This window comes from Scaptodrosophila lebanonensis, unplaced genomic scaffold, assembly GCF_003285725.1.
Source record: "Scaptodrosophila lebanonensis strain 11010-0011.00,11010-0021.00 unplaced genomic scaffold, SlebRS2 tig00000043-arrow-pilon, whole genome shotgun sequence".
Lineage (NCBI taxonomy): Eukaryota > Metazoa > Arthropoda > Insecta > Diptera > Drosophilidae > Scaptodrosophila > Scaptodrosophila lebanonensis.
The window spans coordinates 106808-122670 of NW_022060545.1; the positions used below are offsets into that span (position 1 = coordinate 106808).

The window sequence follows — 15863 nt, forward strand, 5'->3', positions numbered from 1 at the left end:
AATGTGAAACCATAATTTTCAATTCCATTTTTACCAGGGACACAAATAATGATTATTTTGTTTTTTTTAAACGAAAAAATCATTCACTCACTTCATCGACACTCACTTGCATTGAATATAATTCTGCCTGTTACATACATTCGCATTTGTGATTTTAAAAATAATTAATTAATTAATTAATTATTTAGTTAATTAAAAATTAGTTAATTAAAAATGTTCCCCTTGACTCACTGATTTAGGTTATATATAAATTTTATCTTTAATCCTTGTGAAACAGACAAAATTTCAGCTTGAGTTTTATTTTTGATCAAAAAACACTTATAATGATTACAGTCGGGAGGTGAAAAAGGTAATAGGCAGAAGGAGGCGTGTCAGGTCCCACAAAGTACATATATTCTTGATGTGCATGACAAAACGAGTCGATCTATGTCTGCCTGTCTGTCTGTCTATCCGTCCTACCATACGTATGAATACCTGGATCTCAGAGACTAAAAGAGCTAGAGACACCAAATTTTGCGCAAAGATGCCTTATGTGTGTACAGCGTACACAAGTTTGTATTATTTTTTTGTCCCCCTGACGTATTGACGGACTGATGTATTGACGGATTGACGAATTGACAGATTAACAGCGTGACAGATTGACGGAATGACGATTTTACGGATTCACAGATTGACGGAGTGAGGAATTGTTGGATTGACGGGGGTTTTCCCGATTTTCCATTCGTATAATCGCCTATATCTCGGAGACTATAAGACCTAGGAACACCAAATTTTAGTCCCAGATGCCTTATGTGAATACGCAGAAAAAGTGTATTTTGGAATTTCGCTTTTTTACTTGCTTAGTACTCACTGGTGTCTGGAGAACTGATGGATTGGTATTTATTATTAAAACCCAGTAGCTTGTGGGCCATAAAGTATTGAATATTATAGCTTTTGATAATGATTGGAATGATTGAAGCTTTTTAGATAATATTATGGAAAACCTCAACATATAATAGTTCAGTTCTTTTAAATGGTTGTGTTTTTTGTAATATGCTGCCAAGCATAATACACAAGTTTAATGTCTGTTGAAAGAATCCATATTTCTTAAAATAAGTTTTTTTGTTTGCAATTTTTTATAGTTTCATGTCCTTTGCTCAATGAAGGGAAAAGTAATTAACAATTGAACTTTTTTGATTTGTTATGATTCAGAACAATATAAAAACATCCTCATTAAACATATAATAGTAAAAAAAAGGAATGACCTAACCCACCACGATTTTGCCTTTTGAGAACAGAATATAAACATTTTCCAATCGTTCAAAAAACAAGAAGGCAAATCAAACGTTTTATAAATTTTCACCTTGGAGTAGCTGATTAATTTGTCCTTTTCATTAGCTATACTGAGAGCAAAATGTCTTTTGAAACCAAACTAATAGGAAGAGGAATTTCTTAAGGAAAACTCTTGAGCAAAAACTTGGCATACAAATGTAGACAATCAGGACAAGGATTCAAGACTTAACCAACTCAACCGCTTCATTTGTCTTGCATCAAGCATGGGCCAAGGACATTCCTGACCGAATGTGCTGCATGTGAGTAAAGTGAGACGCACACACACAAACACACTCTCTCACACACACACAACTACACACATGTGCAAAACTGGCACGAGAACTCAATGACATTATAATGACGACAATTGACAATGAAAAACGTAAAGGATTCGCAATGTTTCCAAGTGCTTGCGGGCTGTTGTTGCTTTTTTTTTCGTTTTCGTTGCCCAAAGCACAAAATGGCAATGAAACAAAGCGTACAACAAAGCAACTGCTTGAAACAGAGCCAGAAGAAGAGCAAGTGAAACAAAAATACAAATCAAATGTACCGCAAAACTGAATGAAGTCAACAAAGGATGCCAACTGGCTAAATGACTGAGCGAGCAACTGAGGGAGCAGTCAACCGACAGACATATCGACGGACCGCCCAAGCTCAACCGCCCGAGCGACTACTCGCATCCCAGGACATGAGACGTATACGGGTGGCAATGAACGGGTCAACCTTCGATGGGGAACGAGCGAGAGTGACAAATAAATTGGCGATTCCCATGGGTGCTGATGCTCTGGGCTGCATTGTCAAATGTTCGTTCACATTCATTGTTGCTGTTGTCATTGGCATTGGCATTGTTGTTGCTCTGTTTGCTGTACATTATGTGCGAGCGAGTATGTACGAGCATGTACTTTGTCCATGCGACCGACTGTTAAGCACATAAGTTGAAATATTCCAATTGAGTAACTTTCATTATTGCAACAAAAGCGGCAGCAGTTAAATCAGAAAGCAGCGTGGACATATTATAAATAAAACAATGACAACGATTTCAACTCATTTAAATTCTGTGCAGTAATAAATTTGACTACATAATTTCTATAGCTACATACATACTTGTATATACAATTGTATTTGTATGTATGTACTTTGTATGTACATCTATTTTGGTGGCTGAGGTTTGTAATAGAAATATTCCGCGTCCATTCGCAACACAAACATTTTACGCATTTTAAATACTATGCCGATTGTTGATTGGCTCTTAAATCGTGCAGTTCGTGTAGAATTCAAACGGGGATATGGCCAGAACAGTTTAATTCTTTTCGATAGATAGGGATGTGGGATAGGACTGGGATGCAAAGGGACTAAAGAACCAACTAAAGAAATTTTTAAATTAGCTTTAAACTAACTCAAAGCTTAATTCTCTTTAAAGTTTATCTTCTTATTTGGTAGATCTATTGACACCTCTGACCAGACTTGGTTGTGAGTCGGGGTATAGCTAGCCGAAAGGTAAATAATGTCCCCCCACCTGTTCGGAGGCATTTATTAAATATTATTGTAATTTAAATAGATTTCTCCTACTTCAGCTTTCCTTATAAGGCTTTTTAGTAACATTTATATTGTTTCTTGACATAAAAATAAATTAAATAAATAAATGTAAAATAAAATAAATATATAAAATAAAATATTTCTCGTACTTATAAGGCTTTTTAGTAACATTTCTATTGTTTCTTGACATAAAAATATAATAAATAAATAAATATAAAATAAATTTAAAAATATAAAATAAATTTTAAAAAATAAATAAAACAAACAATACAACTACACATATGGGTATAGCTTAGGCGCAACGAATTTAACTTCATGTTGTCCCTCCATTTGGACACATTCAATGTGAAGAGTCATAACTAATGACTTATTTAAATTTTCAGAAATGTTTACCTAATATCGTCTCTTAAATAATAATTGCCCTACAATTTAGCAACAAATATCTTTTGATTTCACAAAAATCGTAAATTTATAAATTTATTTTTAACGGCAAATTTTAATTTAGCAATTTTTGATTCAAAGCTAAGCAAATTATCTCAAAAATGTATATATTAAATAAATCTCTATATTCTTGTAGCATAAATACAGTATTTTAATTCTTACTGAATTTTCAAAAAATTAATAAGAATGTAAAATGTATTTATAATTATGCCTTTTAGGGCCACATGTTTACAATTTGAGAATAAGTTTATTTTTATGCTGGGCACTTTATTTTCTGATATATACTTTTTAATTACACTGTTATTTTTCATTTTTAATATGTTTGCAATTTGAGGAAGAGATTTATTTTTAAGCTGATCACTTTTTTTCTGATATACTTGAATTATTTCAATAACTTAAATTAAACTTATAAGTAGCAACATATAATTCATACTTAATCTTGGAGTTTAGTTTTATTTACTGCTGAGCACTGGTTCGACTGTAGTGTTTCAATCATCAGACGTAGGTACATTGTAATTAAAATTATCTTAGATTATAGAAGTTGGAAAGAGTCTAAGTCTCACATTCAGTCGTGTTCTTCCGCACAAATAGGATAGTGTTAAATGTTCATTTTAAAATAAAGGGCAGGTCAGGACAACAAAAGCAAATTGAGAACGGAAACAACTCTCAAATAGATATACAAATAGAGAGCAGCGCTATATGTATAGTTTTCCATATGAAAGCTAATTTATTTGTTCCCCAAATGTTCTCTATTTGCACGAAAATTGATCGCAAGGATTCTGGGCAATAAAAATTCCACCCTATAGCATACTATTGATTTCTTTAACTACCCATTTGGAGTCCCTATTACTTTTGTTGAGCACTCATTGTCCAAATTTCAGATTCAATTGCTTAAATGGCCTCTGTACACCCTTGGAGAATTGTTCACTACCTTGAACCTGCCTCATTGTACTGCCCATGCCAAGGACAATAATGGAAAATGTAAATTCTTGTAGCACAGCGGCTTGAAAACTAAAGTACCTATGATTGCCGCAACAACAGTTACTTCGCCATACCCCTCCCCACCCCCCTTTAATATAACCAGTCAGGCTCGCATTCACACCCCGGGCTCGTCTAACCCTAACTGTGGCCTGCGCCGCACCACGATTCCGAATACTCTCATGCTCTCTACACAAATGCAAAAATGCTAATTAAAGTCAAAACGCAATGTTGTGGAAAAATGTTTACAGCAGCAGAATGAAAACTTTAAGGTTTATGTTGCTGTTTTGAATTTTTCCTCCCATTTTGACATTTGTTGTAGTTGCTACTCGTACTTCAGTTGTTGTTGTTGCTTTTGTTGTTGTTGTTGTCATTGTGCTGCCCCGGTCGGTAGGTAATCTACCCCAGTGTCTCTTATTTTTGTTTATGGCGTGAATTTTAAAGCAAAAAGCTAAACAACAAAAAAATAAAATAAAAATTATACTCGATTTAATTTTCCAGTCCAGTTGTTGGACGCGTTGGCCCAGCACTTTTTGCCTTTTAGTTTAGGGCCCTCTGCCCTGCTCAGCTCTGCTCTGCTCGGCTCGGTCAGTGGTGTCGGCTCTCGGTGTCAAGTTGTCCTTGTCGCCTGTCTACGTTTTGGGGTTTTGTTGGGCTCGTGCTCATGCTCCGGCTACGGCTCCGGCTCCGGCTCGGGTTTGGGTTCCGGTTTCACAGTTGACGTTATGCATTGAAATTAATTAAATCACAGCAAACTGCCGCTGTGCCGTTTGTTGTCTTTGTCTTCGCTTGTACGCATGGCGGCATTATTGCTCATAATGTTGTTGTTGTTGGTGTTGCTATTGCTATTGTTGTTGTGGCTGTAGTTGTTGTTGTTGTTGTTGTCAACCGAACACCAAAGCAACGCGCGCTTTTGTAGCCTTTTAATTAGTCGGCACCAGCGTCAACGGCACTCCAGTTAGTAATTTGCAATCGTTAGCTTAGAGTCTACGGCTATGGTTGGCTTGTGGGTTCCAATTTTAAAGCCATGTCTGTTTAGAATTGAAAATTCTATAGTCAATTATAATTAGTAGTTTTAATACTTTCGATAAGCACATATCCTGCGCCATAAAAACACTCACTAATAGATTCATTTTATTGAGATGGCTCCCAATCAGCAAAAAAAAGTGTCACTCAGAAGTAAAGTCAACAAAGTCTTGCCTTGCTCCTCCTTAGAGATATGGCTTTCAGGTATACGAAATCGCTGCAAAGTCCCACTTGGAGAAAATCGAATCTTGCAAGCTAAAACTCTTCGCCTGCTAACTGGTATATGAAAACGGCAAGCATAGAGAAAGACCTAGAAGTCTAGAAAGTCAGAAAGTCTACAGTGAGAAGGAGGTTAAAAATTTATATAATATATAAAATTGAAATAAGACAACGCTGATAAAAAAAAAACTACGTAAATTTAAATATTTACACATAGATTTTAAAATTTTTACTATCGATTTTGCACCATCGTGTGTTTTAGTAAATATGAAGTGTGCACACTTAAATTTTAAATTAAATATTAATATAATATTAAATTACAAGTGATGATGTGGATACGTGTCGTGGGTTTGATTTTATATTTTTTTCCACTTTTTTCTTTTCAACATTTATATATTTTTTTCTATAGAACTATTTTTAGCAGCAAGTAATTTCTAAATTCTTTTATTTATTATAATGAATAATTCTTGATGTTTTTTGTACCGTCTTTTAGTACGGATATAGTTCGGATCAATATTCATATTAAAAGTGAGGAGCAGCTGATTAAATAACACTTGACACATACTTAACGACCATATCTGTATGTGAAGCGGTTACACTTTGTATTTATAACACACATCCGCTGAAAACCGACTTTAGAATTCTAGTCAATTGAAATTTACTACAAAAAACTTCAAATTAAAGTTGAGAAAAATATTATAATTTACTATGGAATCTAGTAAATTTAATTATTTGTTTTTTGAAGTGTGTGCATATTAATATTTATTATGGTTCAACATTATGATACAATTAATAACGAAGTTTTACACTTTGTGTTGAATATTATTCATATTAAAATCACTAATTAATTAAGTTTTTAGTAAAATTTACGATGTTGATATTTGATTTGAATATGAAATAGTAGAACATTAAATTTAATATGAAAATATTCATCTGTACCATTCAACTTTTTTATCAGTGTAAACTCGTAGTTTAGGTTGTAAATCTATTTTATAAAAATTTAATTTAAGTTATTATAAATAATTGCAGTATAATTAAAGTTTTTCATTTTCAATAGAAATACTATCGATTCATATTCATTTCTTTATCTTTCAAAATAACTGCTCTATTTCGTCAGCCTGCAAGTATGCACTAATGTCTGATCAAGAGCTGTATACACATCCATATGGAAAAATGTCTTTAATTATGCATTATCCGATTCCTCAACAAGCTCTGCAAGTTATAAATAATTGAATTGAAGTCTAATTTTCAGAACACTCTAAAACATTAATTATTTTTAAGCAGCATTTATAGCGGTCCTGTGGCGCAATGGATAACGCGTCTGACTACGGATCAGAAGATTCCAGGTTCGACTCCTGGCAGGATCGAAATATATAATTTTTTTTGTTTTATTACTTTTTTTTATATTTTTGTCGCAAATAACAAAAATAGTATCATCTATTCGATCACATTTTTGCAGTATTTAAATAATTGATAATTGATTACTTTGAAGAAAAAATCAACTCAAATTAATTTCATGTTTACTTTAATATATTTTAAATATAATATAATTTTGATTATTTTAGCTTTTCTATAAATAGTGGGAGAATAATTTTTGTAAGAGCAAATACAAATTCCATTTATTACAATAATGAATTTTTTTTCTTATATTTTCAGGTAAGCTTTGCAACTAACATTTTAGATCGATATTGGCGTAAGTCTTTTGAATATTTTAAGCAATTATTTTTTAAGTAGGAAATAATTTTAATAACTATTATAAAAGAATAAAATATAAAGCGAAATACTTCTGCATTGAACAAATTCATTGGCTGGGACAGCTATAAATCTAAATTATACAATAAGGTCGTCTAACTACAGACTACATTTTATATCGAAATTAGTTCGTTTTAATTTAGTTTTGAAAAATATTCCAATTCAAAATTGTTCATTAATAATTTGTTAAGCCGCGATTTCTCTACATTTACCCGCCTAGGTGGGGAAGAGGTGGGATTCCGTTTCTTGAATTTATTTGTGCTACAAACGGCTTGAGGAAACACCAAGTACTACTTCCTGATCTTTTAACTTTTAAGTTATATAAGACCTTATCTATAAGTAGTACCCAAGTTCTTTCCAAAGTGTATAAAGAAAAGAACGACTTCAGGAGCAGTAAATGGCCAAGTCAGCGGAACTGACCGCCAACGAGAGGCAGTCAATGATTTTCAGGCAGCGGGCGTTGATGGGTGTGCCTCGTGCTGTGAAATCCAGCACTAATATCGTCTAATGGGCCGCCTTGGTGGGATAAGGGAGAAGGCAGATACTTGGCTAGTAATTTATTTAAGAAAAATTCGGCCTACGAAAAATAACAAGGACGGGAAAAGGCCAGCAAGCAAAAAAGCAAATTTCATGAAAATTAATTTTTGTGCCAGCCGAGTTGTCTTTTTCTTCGTTTTTTTTTTTTTTTTTTTTTTTGATAATTTTACTTTTTATTATCTGGATGCCAGAAGTGGGCGGCGCCTGTTTTATGGCCACCTCCTAAGTATATTAAAGTACATTTTGTTGAGGATTTTTGACTTTGTGTCATTTATGCGCGAAATTTATCACCTTTTTTCCACTCTGCCTCGGCGTTGATTCCATTACAATTTCGGGTCGTTTTCCTTGGTTTGCTTCTCCCGGCGATTAGACGCAAATTGTTGGGCTCTGGGTCATTAGTAGAGCGTTGCAGTCGACGTTGACGTCGAAGTCGACTGTGCCGATTTGCTTATCTCTAATTTTGCTTTGTTTGCATTGCTGTTGTTGTTGCCGTAGTCGCAGTCGCAGTCGCCGTCAGCGTCGCTTTTCACGCGTTATAAAGTTTTTGTGAGCAGAATTAGCAACGCCTCGTGCCGTCCGACTTTTGTCTAAAAATAAAGCTGTACACTTTTTTTTTTTTGCTTCTCAACAGATAAAGCGCTTAATTTTCTGAACATTTTCGTGTGAAAAGAAAAATGTTTCTGCATTTCGAGATACTCTATAGAACAAATGTACACATAGAAGAGTCAATGTAGAATATAGATTCAAGCAGAACATCTTGTAGAAAGAGTTGATAAATACTTACATAATCGTATTCTTTAAGGTTAGGTGGACCTCACTGGAGCTTTGTGTACGCCCCCACACTTACTATAAACCTAAGGAGGTCCATTGTGATGCCATTTAATTCGATTTAGTTTTGTTGGTTCGCCTTCGACCACCTCCTAATAAGTACATTAAGCTAGTTTTACGATCTTTAGTTAAAAATTGATAAAGGGTTGTCCAAAAGCGCCAAACAGTGACAAAAGAGGTGCTCCAAGCTTATCTCCTCTTCCTCATCTCTGCAATTACTCTAAAAATTAATGGACGGGATGCCAAGTCTAAATAAATACATTTATTTTATTTGAATGAACAAGAAAGCTATAAATCTTAGTGTGATTTCAAATTTAGAAAGATATGATCCGAAAAAAGGCTCGTGTATGATTTTGAATCAAGAATAATCAATGACGAAGGTGTTCTAGGCTTAAAAAGCCAAGCTGATATTTTTTTACTTAGATCTCGAAGCATTAATATTTGAACAATTTAAAAAATGTAATTTCGGAAGTTGCCTTTTTCACTTTTAAAATTCATTTAGCCGTACTTTTATTTCCTAACCTAATTTCTATTCATTCAGTAATAGCCACAGTGCTTACCATTAATTCTAATACTAATGTTTTTGATTGAGTATAAAAGAATGTAGAACAAAATTGTAAGATCTCAATTCCCGAAAGACATATTAATAGTTGTCCAATCCCAAAGCCTCCGAATGCTCATAAATGATAAACAATTATTTTCAATGAGACTATATTTTGCAATATGTATATTTGCAACAAATAAAACGCACCAAAACTCTTATCATACTAGTATTAGTCGTTTGCCTCAATCTTTAAATATACCCAACTTTGGTGAAATAATTTAAAAATGTAATGAAATATTTATAAAATTTGCAAACTACTCGTGTACTCGTATACAAAATATACAAATCTGCTTGTTAAAGGATATTGAAATTGTAGCTTTAGCTAACATTGTTCGCATGTTCTTGTGTTTTCGTAAATATTTTATTAGTGTTGCCTAATCTCTAGATAATCAACTAATTGTGAAAACAACTTCGCAACTTGTCAGACAATAGGAGGTAAAAAATGAAACAGAATGCTTACCAATGTAACAATTTATTCATCATACTCGTATGCATCAACCTCACTAACCAGCTCTATAAATATGTAACTGCAACAACCCTCAACCCTCTCGCCATCGCCATCGCATAAATTAAAATTGTTATGTACGACAAATTGGAGAACAATAGTTTGGCTCGAAAGGCAAGGCATTTGCATTCGCCACACACGCGCTACGAGGGCACATAAGATACAAATTAAGAAAACCTGTCGCAATAATTTTAAAACAGGGAAAAACAAATTTGCCTGCCAACCACCGAAAACACAAACAAAACAACAACAGCAGCAGTAGGTTGAACTTCTTCTAATTTCAACAGTAAAGTAGAAACAACAACAACAACAGCAACAGCAGCAACAATCGAGTTGAAACCGTAACAAATCGCATTTAAATTTACCTGCCATGCCAAGCGGTACGGGACATGAAGCAATGACAACAACAACAACAACAATAACAAGACGAACAGGACTAGCCTACCACCAAAAAGGATGCGATAATTTATAGCGTTTCATTTGCACGCAGCGGGCCGATGTTTTCCTCCTCTCCGTGTTGCAGTAAATTCTAATTTAAATTTTATGCCGCGGCAATAATAAAATAAAATTCATTTCCAACAGCACGCGGCCATGAGGGCAAGAAAAAAAATATAAAAAAATATTTAAATATATAGTCGTATATAAGAGTATGCCTTAACAAAGATTCCTAGTATATGTGGAGACGGCCTATGCTATACTCTATACTCATTCTAAGAATCAATCACCATCCTTTATTTTAAATAAAATTTGATTATTCTTAGCAAACTCCTTTTGGATGACAATCTAATAATACCGATAGATATTTTTTCGATCAGAAGAAGAACAAACCTTTCTGAGCAAAGTTAATGGAATTGACAGAAATTGAACTAACTGCTGATCCGTCAGATGGAATATTCACCTAGTACAATGCATGGACCACAAAGTTTTGGACAGACTACTAAAAAAGACTGCCCTTTAGCAACAAAAATGAAAATGTAGAACATAAAACTGCTTTATCCTCAGAATAGTTCGCATAGAAACATATCGGGAAAGGGCCTTTTTTCAGAATATATCGTCTTGAGCTTGAAGCTCTCAGAACTATCCACTTTTGTTCAAAAAATTAGTTATCGTTTTCGAATTCGAATTTGTTAGGCCTGACATTCAAGGTTAATCTATTTTGACAAATGTTATCCAATCCGAAATAGGAGCAGTTCTGAATAAGTTATCCTATATTTATTCATACCCATTTTATATAGGCCTGTTTTCAATAATAAAAATTATATTAAGCTTATATAATTACGATATCAAATATAAATAACTTAAGCACTAATAAATCCGTAAAGATATTTAAAAAATTTTAACTATAAATAATGTAATATTCGAGGCTAAATTCTGGAAACCAGAGAAAAGTGGGAAATGGATATAGGGCGGATGGACTTAAACACATTACTATATTTGGGATCAACAGTTGCCGATTAATTCGAATAAAAGCTATATGACATGAATATGTTCTGCAAATGTTTGTTAAGCACACATTTTTGTTGGACAGGAGAATAATTATAATATTTCTACTAATCACATTCAAGCATTATTTTAAATACTTTTACCACCTCCTTAGGTATTGTTTTCAATAATATATAGAATGCAATATTTCTTTTACATGACTCTCTTAAAGCTGCAGAAGATCTGAATTTGTTGTTCCTCATAAATCCTGTCCACATTACAAATGTAAGCAACATATCCTTCGGCCCCCTTCGCATGAAGAAGAGTATAAAAAATATAGTCTTATTTATGTTGCTTAATTTGTAGAGCGTGCAAAAAGGCAACAATATTATGAACAGCAGCAACAACTACATACACGTAGAACGTGAACAACCCTGTCGTCTACACATTTCACATTCATTTCATATCCTTCTGCTGCTCTTGCTGCAGTCCAAGTACGAGTAGAAGGACAAAATGCAATTGCCCCCTATATAGTATAGAAATTTTTCAAATGTTTTACACACAAAATTTGTTTGCCTTTTTTTGCGTGCAATTAGTTTGGCAGCAACAACCACTGGCAGAAGGACCAGCAACTGCAGGCATCAAAACACAAAAGCGTATGACAATTGCAGAAAGGACAACGAAGGGGGCATAGCAACAGCAACAACAGCAACAACAACAACAGCAATAAAAACACGTTGACTGAGGGTATGGACTTTGTCGCATGCGAAAGGTGACTTTTTAATGCCTTTTGTGTTTGTTGCTGTTGTGATTGTTACTGGTTTGTCATTTGCCCGTCGAGGACATGTGTAACGGTGTGCCAGGATGTGTGGAAACTCTGGGCTCAGGGCTGCTTGCACTCACTCGCACCCTTACTACCATTGTTGTTGTTGCTTTTGCATTTTAATTGTCAAAATTATTGCATGTACATGGCCAAAATGTTTGCTGAATTGCACTCACAGCACCTTTCTGAAGTGTCCTCATCTGCCAGCACATGTCCTTCTCACATGTGGCGGCAATAAAAGTTTTTCACAATGCCAGCAAAGTTGTAATTTTGTGCTTTATTTTTGGAATTACAAATTAAAAAGCAAATTAAGCATGAAAAAAGTTGAAAACTATGCTACGAATGCAAGTATTCGCAGAAAGTAAGTGAACTCAATGAGAAAGCCAGGTAGGAGGAGGTGGTAGGTGGAGTTCTTGAAGTAAAATAGAAACTAAAAAATTACTTTATACTCTTATAATTTGACAGAGTAATCTGGTTAGGTTGGAAGTTGTATTTTGTATACAAAATAATTTCCAAAAGTCATCGAGGCTTTCTGACAAGTTTGTTTAAAGTAATTGAACTAACTTCAACCTGCATCCAGCATCTGCTATTGTTATATGGCAATAAAAGAAAACAAATGTCTTCTCACAACTACATATTCAAATTTCAATACTAATGTAAACAAATTAAAGATGTATTACAAACCTTGTTTTTAAGTTTTAAAAGATAATATTTTACATATATCACAATCCTCATTCGATAAGAGCCTATGTAGTAGCTTTGACAACCTTGTCAGCAGCTTTCTTTATCTCGCGGAACGAGCTTTTTCCTTATAGAATTTATAAGCACATTTTAATAACAGCAACTAGATCGAGTAACCATTTTACGAGTAACCAAGATTTTAGTTGATAGAAACAGTAAAGGGCAGACATTGGAATTTCTTTAGTTGGATAAGCTAAAGACTCTTTTAATTATACACTTCATTGCACCTTTGAAGAATTAAGCAACACAATTCATTCAGCTTCATAGAGATTAGAAAAGAAATTCAAATTTAGATGCCATATCTCCATAACTATGCATTTTTGATTTTGACAAAATATTTAAATACAACTTTTTTAGAAAATATTTACAAATATTTATTTGTTTAATTAATATGAGGCAGCATTTCCAGTCATATATTCAATAACTGATCCTTTTCTATGCGAGCAAACAATTAATAAAATATTTTATATAATCTAAAGTCCTTAGTAACTTATAATTAGTAGAATATAATTTATTTTTATTGAGTTATAGTGATTTTTATTTATTTTATCTTTATCTTTCAATTCTTTCTTTTCACTACGAAACGACAGGCTTTCTATTCTGAATCAATTTATTCTGAAAAATACCAGGACAATTCTTATAACTGGGTCGAAGCTTACGATTAAGTGTGGATTTGTATTTAAAGTATAGTGTAGTGGTCCAATCTGAGGTAAACATATGAGAAACATCGAAAAACTTTCCAATATCCATATAAAATATTTCTACAAACAACAACTTTTTTTCAAAAGAGATCTTTTCAAAGACGATTTGGTGCTAAGTAAATTCAACGTTTTTTGAAATAAGTAGTTTCAGGAGAGAATAAAGGAATTGTAATAACTAAAATTCATAGAATGTAGAAAAAGAGTGTTCTTTATTTCTGATTTTATGCTCCTGTGGGGAAGAATTCTTTGAATGTGAATGGTGTCCATATGCAATATTTGCCATAAATGAAACAAGTAATCCAGTCTCATCGTTTCCACCTGTAGTTCCATTTCACTCATATTCAAAAAAAATACTTCGCTGATAGCATTTCATATAAGTAGAAAGTATGGCTTTTTTTTGTCTAGCATTTTAGAAACTTACGAGTTCATACGAGTATAGAACTAGAGTACTCAATTGACTTGATTCATATACTCAATATCCGGCCTTAAGATCTCTTCAAATGTCAAAAGCAGGAGTACATTCAAAAGAGATATGAAATGAGTCCCCCAACGATGCGAATGCAAATCTCTCAGTCTCGATTACTCGCTAAGCCCATGAACTTAATATCTCGTCTATATCGTCTCGACGGCGCCAGACAATCAAAATGCCATTTCCCAATGCCTCACCCCAGCCATCGCCACTGTGGCACAATAGGCTCAAAAAAAGGAACCATAATCAAATTTTGTCACATTTAAAGCACTTTTGACACATTTTAAAATCAAATTTTATGACCAGAACGTTTGGCAATGAAAATGAAGCAAGCATTTTGAAGCTGATAATGTGGAAAATTTGCCGAAATTTGCGTTGGGGGAGCGATGAAGACAAAGGCAGCAGCAACAACAATAACAACAACAATAGCAATAGCAACACGTATCTATGCGTTCGAAGTAATTTCTAGACTTTGGCAGGCTTGAGAACATTTTCATTTTCACATGTGGTTGCGTGCTGATGTTGTTGTTGTTGTCGTGTTGCTGTTGTTGTTGCCGCTGAGCATACTTAAATCCAATTGACAATTTGAAATTATAATGCCGAAAAGTACAACATAGATGCGTTCATGTATGTGTGTGTGTGTATATAACTGTAAAGCTGAAATGAAATGCAACGTTGCAACATTGCAACAAACGAACATCATCTGCGTGTGTGTGTGTGTGTGTCTGCGTGTGCAGTCGACTGTGCATGCCAGGAATAGAAATTGCAATGTCAGCAATTGGCAGCAGCAAAATCTAAATAAACATTGTCACAAAATGCAACCAAACCCAGCCTCTCTCTCCCTCTCCACAATTTGCCAGCGAAAAAGGGTTGGCCCAGCATCGGCCCGGGCTGCTTGTCAATAAAATTGCCAACAGCTAGCTAGCTGGTGGGTGAGGGTGCGACTGAGGTTGAGGGACAACATGCCAATAGGTAGTTAGACAGCCAACGCAAATGCAGTTTTGCATTTCGTTCGCCTGCCATGTGGAGTATAGCTGCACACATACATACATACCTACTAGATACCGGCTATAGCTGGAGATACAGATACAGATACAAATACAGCTAGAGCTACAGATACATCCTGTTGCTTGACAGCCTCACCACCTCGTTGGTTGCCTGGCTCTTGGGACTTTTGTCGTTTGCTTTATAAATAAATGCATTTTCATTTGCATGCTGCCACACATGTCCTGTCCCACTAGAGCACAAGAGCTTGACACCCCCACCCCCAATCCCTCTCCCTCCCTCCCTCCCTCTCACCTTCCCTCTCTAAAGACTTCACATATTCTGCCTGCCGCTTGATTTGTCAGCTGGACGCGCACAAACTCGCTTCACTATCGGCCGACAGCCAGGGATGGGACACCAATTTAAAGAACAGCAAGCTTTTGGATCTAAAAAATGCATCTGCTGGCCGACTTGCTCACACTCTCTATTAAATACTCGAATGAGACTATTTTCCCTCCATTTTCTTAATAAATTACAACAAAATACAGAACATCCATGAATGACTGTGAAAAAAAGGATAAGGAATATAGTTATTTCGAAGCACTTCAAATTACTGACATCATAAATGAAATAAATTAATTGTCAAGTTTATTTAACCAATTTAATAATTGTCCACTTTGGACAGTTTTCAACAAAAACCCTCTGCTAATAAAAATAAAAAATTGTTGACATTTTTTGTATTATTTAACGTATTTAAAAATATATTCGACTATACAAAATATTGCCGAGAATGTACTTAAGTTATACTGCTGGCTTTGTGGCTTGGCGAAATGTGAAAACTTCAATTAATCTCTAATTAATCTCCTGACTTATATTTCTTTATAGTTATATTTAAACATTTTGCACGGATCCGTTAGCTTTCATCGCAGCAGTGTTGGAGAAAATAAATTTTAGTTTAGCTCGTAAGAATTCCTTTGTTTAGATTA

At 34.3% G+C, this 15863-nt stretch overlaps 1 non-coding gene across 1 annotated transcript; it reads left to right on the top strand.

Moving 5' to 3' along the window:
• Positions 1 to 6805: 6805 nt before the first annotated feature.
• Positions 6806 to 6878, top strand: Trnar-acg. The gene has a single exon. It is a non-coding gene; the product is annotated as a tRNA-Arg (tRNA).
• Positions 6879 to 15863: the final 8985 nt, after the last annotated feature.